This window comes from Carcharodon carcharias, chromosome 5 (genome assembly GCF_017639515.1).
Source record: "Carcharodon carcharias isolate sCarCar2 chromosome 5, sCarCar2.pri, whole genome shotgun sequence".
Lineage (NCBI taxonomy): Eukaryota > Metazoa > Chordata > Chondrichthyes > Lamniformes > Lamnidae > Carcharodon > Carcharodon carcharias.
This window is the reverse complement of record NC_054471.1, coordinates 62,867,519-62,879,980: the sequence shown is the minus strand read 5'-3', so window position 1 is coordinate 62,879,980 and position 12,462 is coordinate 62,867,519.

Genomic DNA, 12,462 nt, shown 5'->3' with positions numbered 1-12,462 from the left:
TCAATGATATTCCCTCCATCATAATGTCAGAAGTGGGGATGTTTGCTGATGATTGCACAGTTTTCAGTGCCATTCGCGACTCCTCAACAGCCTGTGTCCACATGCAGCAAAGGACTGGACAATATCCAGGCTTGAGTTGTGTTGTAGGGTGACCGAGTTGTGTTATTAATGATAGAGTTGATCTGCAGACACTCTTGGGTGGAAACATTAAGTTTATTTACAATATGCTCAGCAGCAACTACACATGTGCTTTCAACTCCAACTCTAACTCTACACTGACTGCTGAGGTAGCCCACGCTACTCTCCTATTGGTTACTATAGTTCATGTGATCTTCCTTAACAAGTGTCATTTTTAAAGGTACATTATACACCAAATAAAACCATAATTACTACATTCCACCCCCTTTAACTTGGCTATGCATATTATATTTACAAGTACATATTTTTCAAGATAACATAGTATTTACACTGGGTAAGGAATTTACAAGTTCAGTCTTTCAGGTAGTTTCCTGGTACGTATGGAACATCGCAGCTTCACAACTTCAGATTCTTTGTCAGGAACCTCCTTTTCCGGCATTGCCTGAACATCTGGTGCTTTGGGGGCACTTGCAGTTCTGAATCCTCAACTCTTCCAGGAACATCAAACAGGTTTGTCCTTGGTTGAGTATCCTCAACAGGAAACACAGGTCTGGTCATGATCACCGATGGAACCAATTCTTGATGATTTGTCTCTCTCTTCCTTAAATGATCCACATTGTTTACAATCTGGCCTTCCACCTCCACATGGTGAGATAGAGGTCCAGTCACCATACTTATTTCACCCGGTAACCATTTTGATCCTTCCCCGAAGTTTTTCACGTATACCGGTTCTCCCACGATAAATCTCCTCCCGCGACTATGCCAATCATATCTAGTTTTCTGGATTCCTTGACTCCTTTCCACCTTCCCCTCTAAATTTGGCATTATTAAGCTCAATCTCATCTTGAGATGGCATTTCAACAATAACTCCGCAGGTGTAACACCTGTTGTTGTGTGAGGGGTAGTCCTGTAATGAAAAAGCATGCTAGTTTGGTTGCCAAGGAACCGTCAGTTAGCTTTTTCATGTCTGTCTTGAACGTTTGAACCACCCTTTCAGCCAGTCCGTTTGACGAAGCATGGTACGGTGCAGTTTTCACATGAGTGATACCGTTGAGGTTAATAAAACATTGAAACTCAGCGCTCGTAAATGCCGTGCTGTTATCAGAAATGACTACTTCTGCTGGTTCTTGAATGGCAATACTCTGACGTAGTTTCTCAATTGTAGTAGCTGATGTTGGTGACTTCACATCATATACGTCCAACCATTTTGAATGGGCATCGACAATGAACAGAAACATTGTTCCCAGGAAAGATCGAAAGTAGACAATGTGTGACCGCACCCAGGGTCTACCCGGCCACTCCCATGGGTGTAATGGAGCTGTCACTGGCAACTTTTGCAGTTGCTGACATTGCACACTGTGCTTTACTAAACTATCTATTTCGCCAGCCATCCCAGGCCACCATAGATAGCTGCGTGCCATGGTCTTCATTCAGAAATTCCTGGATGGGCACTATGTAGTTTGATTAAAAGTGGTTCCCTTCCCTTTGGAGGAACTATTACTCGTGCTCCCTACAATAAGATGCCATTCTGGCTGGTTATTTCATGTCTCCTGTTGAAGTACGGTTTCATTTCATTAGATATGGGCTCCTGTGACCAACCATGTAGCACTTGTTCTCATACCTGCGATAGGACTGGGTCCTGACTTGTCCAGTCTCTGATCTGTTGAGCAAAAACCAGTGAGGAATCTAAGGAATTCAACAGTAAAGCAAGTTCCTGTGTAATTGGGACGTACTCATCGTTTTCTTGTAAAGGCAAACAATTAAGGGAATCGGCATTTCTAATTTGATTGCCAGGCCTATGTACGAAAGTGTATTCGTATGTTGCCAGAATTAAAGACCATCATTGTATTCTTGCTGAAGCTATGGGTGGTATAGCCTTGTCCTCTCTCAACAAACCTTGCAATGGTTTGTGGTCTGAAATGGTTGTAAAATGGTGGCCATGTACATACTGGTGAAATTTCTTGACACCAACGATGTCTTTTTCTATCTGCGAGTATCCCTTTTCCACCGTGGTGCGTGTTCTTGATACGTAAACTATTGGCCGTACTGTGCCATCATCCATTCTGTGACAGAGAACTGCTCCCAATCTGTAGGCAGATGAGTCACTGTCAGCACCAATTTTTTTGTCTGGTCATAATGCACTAATAGATTAGACGAGTGCAAGAATTGTTTCACCTTTATGAAAGCTTCTTTCGGAAGTGCCTCCCATGACCAATGTTGGTTTTTTTTGAGTAGAGAATGCAGGGGGGCCAGCACTGTAGACAAATTGGATAAGAACTGCCCATAACAGTTGATCATTCCTTAGAATGATTTGAGCTCTGAGGTATTCCTTGGTCCAGATGCCTCTCTTATGGCTCTCACTTTCTCCTCAACTGGGCGGAGGCTCTGTGAATCTACCCAGTGACCCAAATAGATTACCTCCCTCGCTTGGAACATGCACTTTCTTTCTTGTGCAGACTTTAATCTCGGCCTTCTTTTTGACTTCACTATAGGCCAGACTTCTCTCAGAAGCAAGCTCAACTTGTCTGAACTCAGTGGCTGAGTTTCCCAAAATTTCATTATTTGTCTGCTTCTTGGAAAATTTGGTGATTTTGCTTCCAAAGCCCTTTTGGCTTCATTTAGCTGATTCTTCAGCTCTTCCATCTCTTTTATGTATTTGTTTGCTGCCTCCTGGAAAATTGAACATCGTTGTGTCTTCTCTGCCAACTGATCCTTCAGTTTATTCAGAGAGGTGTTGAATTCTTTCTGTTTATCTTCATACTTTTCAAGCTGTTCAAACTTTGACCTGAGGGAATCTTGTCGTGTGTGAAGGTCTTTCAACAGGTTTTCTTTTTTCTCTTCGAAGGTTGCTCACCTCGTCTCAAACTCTGTCATCAAGCAGGGTCTCTTTGAGTTCCTTCTGCTGTTCTCCCAGAGTTTGGCTTAAGACAGCCTGCATTTCTTCAGCTTGTTGAGTCCTTGCACACTGTTTTTTTTAAACATGAGCTCTTCCAGCTTCCTTTTGGAATCTCAGTAGCTAATCAAGGTTGATTTCCCGGAGCCAATTTCGCCCTAGGTCTTCTGCCTCTCAATACCAACACTAGTAGCTTTGTCAATTGGCTTCTGTAATGGACAGTTACTCGGCTTATGTCTTTTTCTTGTTTGTCTCCATCTGTATATATTTTTAGCTTGGCGGCTGTTTGTTCTAAACTTAATTGATGTTCCACCATCATTCAGAAGGTATGTTCCCCAGTTGCTGTAGTGGAAGCTCCCATATCCACTTCCATTTTAACAGGTTTGCCATTTACTTTCACTGTGACAAATATTGGTTCTGTCTTTCCAGCTTTAATATTAAATAATGAGTCAATGTCTGAATTTGTTGTTTCAGGCTCTTCTACAATGTAGATTTCATTGGGCTTCTTATTTAGTTTACAAGCCTGCTTTAATCTTTCCTTGCATTGTCTCATCATATATCCGTTTCTGCATCAATAGTATCTTTTGTTTTTTTTAAACTGCCAATCGCTAAAAAACTGATTGTTTCCACCTCTATTAAAATTATTCTTTGATTTCACTGCTAAGTTATTTTTCATTATTCTTCGGCTAGTGGGGGCTGTTTCCCATGAGGGGGTCAATGTATTGAGACCAATCGTCTGTGGCTGATCCAAAAGGATCAATTCTCCCAAATTGTGACAATTTGAGAGGAGATAACTTCTTCAATTCTAATGGAGCTTGCTACTTACAATCACTGGGCGAGGTACTGCACCGATTTCTTTTTAACTTGATTTCTTCTGTTTAATCCTCTTTTATCTTCATCACCAGTTTGTTGTAGGGTGGCCAAGTTGCACTATTAGTGACAGAGTTGATCTGCAGTCACTTCTTGGATGGAAACATTAAGTAAATTTACAACATACTCAGCAACAACTACACGTTTACTTTCAGCTCCAACCCTAACTCTACACTGACTATTGAGGTAGTCATGCTATTCTCCCAATGGTTACTACAGATCATATGATCTTCCTTAACAAGTGTTATTCTTAAAGGTACATTACACATTAAATAAAACCATAATTACTACAGGTTGATAAGTGGCAAGTAACATTCACGCCACACAAATGCCAGGCAATGACCATCTCCAACATGAGAGAATCTAACCATCTCCTCTTGACATTCAATGCAATTACCATCACTGAATCTCCAGCTATCAACATCCTGGGGTTACTATTGCCCAGAAAATGAACTGGACCAACCATATAAATATTGTAGCTATAATCAAAGGTCAGAGGCTAGGAATCCTGTGGTGAGTAACTCACTAAATCACCTCCTGACTCCCCAAAGCCTGTCCACCATCTACAAGGCACAAGTCAGGAGTGTGATAAAATAATCTCTACTTGCCTGGATGAGCACAGCTCCAACAGTGCTCAGGTATCTCGACACCATCAAGGACAAAGCAGCCTGTTTTATTGGCACCCTGTTCACCATTTTAAACTTTCACTCCCTCCATCATGTTTGCAGTGTTTCCCAGCTACAAGATGCACCACTTTAACTTGCCGAGGTACCTTCATGGGCACCTCCAAAAAGCGTGCATGGGAATACCACCACCTCCACGTTATGTGCCAAGTAACACTGACTTGTAATTATATCACATTCCACTATCATCAAAATGAACAGTTCGAAAGAAAAGTCATATTGGACTTGAAACATTAAATCTGTTTCTCTCTCCATAGATACTGCCAGACCTGCTGAGTTTTTCCAGCACTTTCTGTTTTCATTTCAAGCCAATGTTGTTATATGTTCAAAGGTGATTAAGCCAAATCAAGGAGCTGAATGCTTGTAACTGTGGCAAGTTTAACAATGAGCTAGTGTCCTTGTGAGGTGTATTCCACTTCACAAACAAAGCTGCATAACTATAGTTAAAAATTAATTATCCTTAAAACTTCATGGTTCCAAAATATGCTTTTCCAAAGTATTTTCCTGTGTTTCTTTTGGCCTTAGCTTTGACCACAATATCAAATATAACAATACAGTAATAACCTCCAGTGGAGCACTACTAACTAGCTGCAGTGCATCACTGAGCACCAAAGCCAATAAATCTTTGCTGGAGCAGCCTGGCTCACATGTCTTAGCGTAAATAGATCCTGACTGCTTCAGTGAGTGTGCGTGGCTGACTCTCACTTCGTAGCATGTTACATTATCAGCTGAGGTAGCAATTGACAGGTGTACCCTCTCCCCTAAAGTCATGCTGAATTATTATGACGATGTGTTATATAGAATATTAATTTATAATATCATCGGTTGGATACATATGTATACTGAACTTTTTGAAAATAACACTTTTGCTGAGCAAGGTACACTGATCTATAGCAGTTACTATGTTGCATTTGTTAAGTACACAAGCTGCCTAATGGAGACACTGGCCGGAATTTTCCGGTCCTGTTGGCATCGGGCATCATGGCGGGGCGGGTGGGGGGGTGGGGGGGAGGGGGGAATATAGCGAGAAGGGCAAAAATCGGTTTACGCCATCGTGAGGCCAGTTTGTGATCGTCTACTCCACCCATCAATGGCGGGCCAGGTTTCCCGCCATGGCACATCAGGAATGCCATTTTGATATATTTGCATCTAATTATAAGCCCTGCTCACCAGAATCATCCCCCAACATCAAATTTATCGCCCACATCGACGTGACTTCAGAACGGCGGGTTTCACGACTGCCCTTAAAAGGCACCTGGCGACTTGAACTTTGAGTGGAACTTGGAGGTGAGTGCACACAACCTTGTGCAGCACTTGGGAGCATCAACCGTATGACATCAAGGAAGAGGCGCTGCCCTTTCGCTGGGGGCACAGGCAAGTCACTTTTTCCCGGCTGGCTTTCAGTGCGGTGCCAGGGCAAGGGCTCCAGTGCGGGCAGGCTGGGAGGGATGAGGGGGCATGACAGCACAGACTGAAGGAAGTACACAAGCACATGCCAGGGGTTGCTGGGAGGCAGGCATGAGGGAAGCGGCCAAGCACTTGGGAAAGTTTGGCAAAAATGAGCATTCTTCCGCAGCTGAGACCATTCAGCTGCAGCTCCATTGATATGCTTGGAGACAGGCTTCTGAACCTTTTCCACCCACTCAAACAACGCAAAAGCATGAAATTGCCACCAAATGCTCTAGAACCTTTCACTCCTCGGGTGCAGACTACAAATTAACGTGCGTTTTAGGGGGCAGCAAAACAATTAACCGACTGGGCAAGTTATAGAATCCTCTTGCTAAAGCTGGCCATGGTGCAGTCACTGGTGGGGGCATTCACAGTCCCTTGCAATGTCTTTATTAAAGTTTGGACCAGTACCATTATGGTTCAAGCTAACAGTGCTGCCCTGCAGTGTGGGTTAAGAGAATGCCTGTACCTGAGCTGAGAGCACAGCATGCAGTCCAATGGCCGAAGCTGCCGCCAATCGTTCAAGTGGAGTGGAGCGGAGGTGGGTGGGGTCTTGGATAGCCATTGAGCACACTACACACTGGCCATTCAAGTGGTGGCCAGCACACTCCTGCATGTGTGAAGGGGTCCTCAGGCTTAACCAAGAGAGGTTCTTAGTACACCTTTGCTAACCCATGTATCTCCCACTTTGATCCTGCAGGAGGAGAACATAAGGATCACGGAGTCTGGTGATTTAGCGGTATGGCCCATGGCTTACAGAGACCAGAGAAGAAGAAGAAGAAGAGTGTGGCAGAGGCACCTCACTTGGCAAAGGGAGGAGCACTTCCCTCGAGATGAAGGTGCGGCAGGGGTTGCTGTGTATGCAGCTGAAGATCCACAGTGAGCCGTCGCTCGTAGGTGCCTCACTAGACCCAGGGTCTATAGAAGGTGCCTGTCATTCCTGCAGATGACTGAGAACAACTGTCACCAAGACCGCACATGTCTAGGGATCTGGTCGGTCACATATGCGGCCTGCTGCATGATTTGGCACCATGGGGACATGGAAGGCATCCACTGCCAGTGGCTGTGAAAGTGACTGTGGCACTCAAGTTTTATGCCAGTGGCTCCTTTCAGGAATCCACAGGTGATCCTTGCGGGATCTCACAAGCCTCCACCCACAACTGTATCCAAGAGATCACAACACCATCCTTGTGATGGCACACATCTTTGTACATTTCGCCTGGAATAAGTAAAGCCAGGAAGCAAGAACATTGGGATTTGTGTGGATTTCAGGTTTCCCACAGGTGCAGGGTGCCACGACTGCACTTACATGGCTCTTAGATCTCCATGGCAACAAGCAGCCAACTACATCAACCGCAAGGGCTTCCACTCACTGAATGTTCAGCTGGTCTGCGACCACCACAAACTCATCCTAAAGGCCTGTGCATGATTCCCAGGGAGCGACCAAGACTCCTATATCCTTAGCAGGTCTCAGATCCCAGATATCTCCCAGGATCCAGAGAGGCTGCAGGACTTGGAGACAAGGCTACCCACAGAGGACGTGGCTGATGATGGCCGTGCAGTGGCCCAGAATGCAGCAGAGACATGGTATAACGAGGTTCATACCATAACCCAGGTTTTAGTGGAGCAAATGATAGACATTTTGAAAATGAGGTTCCGGTGCCTCGACAGGTCCGGTGGAGCATTGCAATACTGTCCACCGAGGGTGTTGCACATCATCGCCACTTGCTGCGCACTCCACAGCCTGGAGCTGCAACGGGCTGACGACCTGGCTGAGGAGTAGACGAGGGAGCTGAACATCTCCTCCAATAAGGAGGACATCTAAGGAGATGACAGTAATGAGGTCCTCCATGACGAGGATGCTGGCGACGAGGCCATCGCACTGGCAAGTCGAGCAGGCACGCTCGAGTGGTCCGCATAGCTGCTAGACTCGTGGAGGATGATGACGAGATGCAGTGAGGACAGTCCTGACATCCTCACCTTGCATCTGTGAACGTTTGACTCCTGTGTTGCTGATGGCAGCACACGTACCCTCAGTGCTCAGACTCATGACAAGGAGACGGAGCAGCAATTTTCAAGAAATGCATAGATCTTTGTGTTGTGTGGCACTATCACCATGCTAAATGCGATAGATTTCAAACAGATCTAGCATCTCAAGACTGGGCATCCATGAGGTACTGTGGGCCAGCAGCAGCAGCAGAATTGTACTTGGATACAATCTGTAACCTCATGACGCAACATACCCCCACTGTACCATTACCATCAAGCCAAGGGATAAATCCTGTTACATTGCAGAGTGCAGGAGGGCAATCCAGGAGCAGCACCAAGCATTCATACAAATGAGGTGTCAACTTGGTGAAGCTATAACACTAGACTACTTGCATGGCAAGCCGCATAAGCAGCAAGTAACAGACAGAACTAAATGATCCCAGAACCAACGGATCAGATCTAATTTCTGCAGTCCTACCACATCCAGTTGTGAACAGTGCTGGACAATTAAACAACTCACAGGAGGAGGAAGCTCCACAAATATCTCCATCCTCAATGATGAGGGAGTCCAACACATCAATGCAAAAGGTAAGGCTGAAGCATTTGCAACAATTTTCATCCAGAAATTCCAAATGGATGATCCATCTCGGCCTTCTCTGGAGGTCCCCATCATCACAGATGCCAGTCTCCAGCCAATGCAACTCACTCCACGTGATATCAAGAAACGGATGAAGGCACCGGATAGTGCAAAGGCTATGGGCCCTGACAATACTCCAGCAATAGTACTTATGAAGGCTTATGCTCCAGAATTTGCTGCGCCCCTAGTCAAGCTGTTCCAGTACAGCTACAACACTGGCATCTACCCAGCTATGTGGAAAATTGCCCAGGTATGTCCTGTACACAAAAATCAGGACAAATCCAACCTGGTCAATTACCATCCCATCAGTCTACTCTCAATCATCAGTAAAATAATGGAAGAAGTCTTTAACAGTGCTATCAAGTGGCACTTGCTTAGCAATAACCTGCTCACTGACACCCAGTTTGGGTTCTGCCAGGGCCACTCAGCTCCTGACCTTATTACAGCCTTGGTTCGAACATGGACAAAAGAGCTAAACTCCCAAGGTGAGGTGAGAGTGAGTGCCCTTGACATCAAGGCCGCATTTGACTGAGTGTTGCATCAAGGAGCCCTGCCAAAACTGGAGTCAATGGGAATCAGGAGGAAAATTCTTCGCTGGTTGGAGCCATACCTAGCACAAAGGAAGATGGTTGTGATTGTTGGAGGTCAGTCATCTCAGCTCCAGGGCATCACTGCAGGAGCTCCTCAGGGCAGTGTCCTCGGCCCAACCATCTTCACCAACTACCTTCCTTCCATTATAAGGCCAGAAGTGGGGATGTTCGCTGATGATTGCACAATGTTCAACACCATTCGCAACAGCTCAGATACTAAAGCAGTCCATGCCCAAATGCAGCAAGACCTGGACAATATCCAAGCTTGGGCTGACGAATGGCAAGTAACATTCACACCACATAAGTGCCAGGCAATGACCACCTTCAACAAGAGAGAATCCAATGATCACCCCTTGATGTTTTATAGCATTACCATTACTGAATCCCCCACTATCAACATTGACCAGAAACTGAACTGGACTCGCCGATTAAATACTGTGGCTATAAGAGAAGGTCAAAGGCTTGGAATCCTTTGATGAGTAACTAACCTCTTGACTCCCAAAGCCTGTCCACCATCTACAAAGCCCAAGTCAGGAGTGTGATGGAAAACTCTCCACTTGCCTGGATGAGTACAGTTCCCACAACACTCAAGAAGTTTGACACTGTCCAGGACAAAGCAGCCTGCTTGATTGGCACCACATCCACAAACGTTGACTGCCTCCACCACTGATGCACAGTAGCAGCAGCGTGTACCATCTACAAGATGCACTGCAGGAATTCACCAAGGCTCCTTAGACAGCACCTTCCAAACCCACTACCACTACCATCCTTCACTATCGCTGGGTCAATATCCTTGAACTCCCTTCCTAACAACACTGTGGGTGTACCGGTTCAAGAAGACAGCTCAGCGCCACCTCCTCAAAGGCAATTAGGGATGGGCAATAAATGTTGGCCCAACAAGCGAAGCCCACATCCTGTAAATGAATTTTAAAAATTGCCTCTGTGAATGTCTGACTGCTGCCTGACTGAGGGCCATATCATGGAGATGCAGCTATGAAACTTTAAATGTACCTGATCCTTTGTCAGCCTTCAGCACCTGTACCCTTCAGCAGCACACAATCGTCAGTCCTGGATGTGAAGAGATGGGGGCCAGCCCCAGCTCAAATGCGCTGACAGCACACAGGGAAAATGATGGAACTCTGTGGCACCTGTCCACAACATTCTGCAGCAATTGCAAGTACCCTCGAAGTGCAGACATTGTTTTGTGTCCAGTGAGTGTGAAGCCAGACCATCACTTTGGTCTGAAGGTTACATACTGCACAGGGGAAAGGCCCTGGACTGCAACACTTGCCTTTATCTTGTGTAGGAAACAAGGTTTCCTGAGAATGTATTATTAATGGGGCAGGATGCACCAGGAATGGGACGATACGGCATGAAAACCGGTCATTGTGGCTGGCTTATAAAACTTCCTTTTTCTCACCCACTAGTACACTTTGTGCAAATCTGGGATGATTCTACCCACAGAGTCTACGGAGCTCTTGGTGACAGTGGCTAAAATTATCCCAGATTGACATCACAGATGTCACATGACCCAGCTCTTGAGTGTAAAATATACTGGATTTCAACTAATACAGGCATAGAGGTTTCTCTGAATCCTCTCTCATCAAAGCTGAGCTGTTTGTGATTTGAAAACCCACCAGAAGGCCTCATTGCTGCAAACTGAGAGCTCTTAAAGGAAGATTCTGAAATATCACTGTCTCCAAGAGAAAAGAAAATCCACAAGCCATTACTGCTCTCTGTTCCACTGAAAAACCAAAGTACCAACAGCTACTGTGGAAAGTGACCCTTCAGCTGTAAACCAGCATCCAGACAATCCATGAATAATAATTTTTCTGATTTTAATTTTTTACAAATTTTAAGATATAATACCCTGCAGAGTTTTATTTCTTTTTTGCCTGCTGAGGAGCGGGGCTGTGGGAACAGAGTGGGTGGTTGTATATATGTTGTTTTTGAATTAGTTGGCACTTGGACATACTTGTACATTTCAAATCTTTTGTTAATAATTTCTACATCTTTGCCTAAGTGAGTTTTAGCAATAAAACTAACTCTTTACTTGTTAACTTAAGGGACCTGGCTGGATTCTTGCATCAAGCTCCACCCAGTTAAGTGTATATCTATATTATATATGTTGAATTGGCAATATCACTGCATTTTTAAATTCAAACTCTGTTAAATCCAAACCAGGAGTGGGACAAAGAGAGGAGTCAGTTCACCCCCCTTAACCCAGTCGTAACGCAGTAGGGTTTTATTACCTAAAGGTTTAACATGTACTTTACTCAAATTGAAATCCTAGGCATTGCAGAGTTTAAATGCCTGCCACGTTTCAAAGTCGACCTTAGCTCATTGCCACAAGTTCAATATAATAAACCATTAACATTGCAGAGATTTAAATTTTGTTTTCAGGAAATGTGAAGAGTTTTCAAGAGAATTGGGACTGCAAGCAGTTAATTTCTTGGAAAATAATTGTAGCCAAACTTCTTGTAATTCTTTTGATAAAATCCATGGTGCTTGTTATTCCACTTTGTAGGGTTGTTTTATTTGGAATCATGAGCAAGTGACTATAAGACATACATTTGAGGAATGTTACAAAAAAAGAGGAAAAGTTAGGTCCAGTCTTCTCCATAAATTTGAGTTTCAGTCCCAAATGAGAATTTCAGTGCTGGTGTTAACCCGCTAGCATCAAGTGAATTGGCGAAAATATTCGTAGTTATGAGCAATGTTCCCTGTAAAATGTTGTCATTGTGTCTAGCCTGATTCTTTAATATGTAGTATCTTTAAATTTTCTTGCAGGCACTGTATTTAATGTTGCATTATCACAGCTGATCACCATGTTGTAATGTGATGCGCAGTGACATATCAATGAGGTGATCTTGAGACTCGTATGTTTAAACATGAACAATTTATTGTTAATCTTTAGCTATATGCAGATCCCAGGTTACTGTCATGCATGGTGCCGCTCCATGCAGATAGGCTGCTTCCAGAGTATTTTCTCTAAACTGTTCTCATGTGACTCTATACATCATACTGTGGGCAGTGCTTTTCTCCAGTCCCACATTAACCCTTGCTCTGCTGAGCACCTTTACATTACAATGGCATGCAGGCACATGCAACATCATATAACATTTAAACAGAACAAGGTCTGCACACTACCTTCCAGACTGCTGCATAACCACACACCCATGCAGCTTACCGGAAACATTGACTATGAGAACT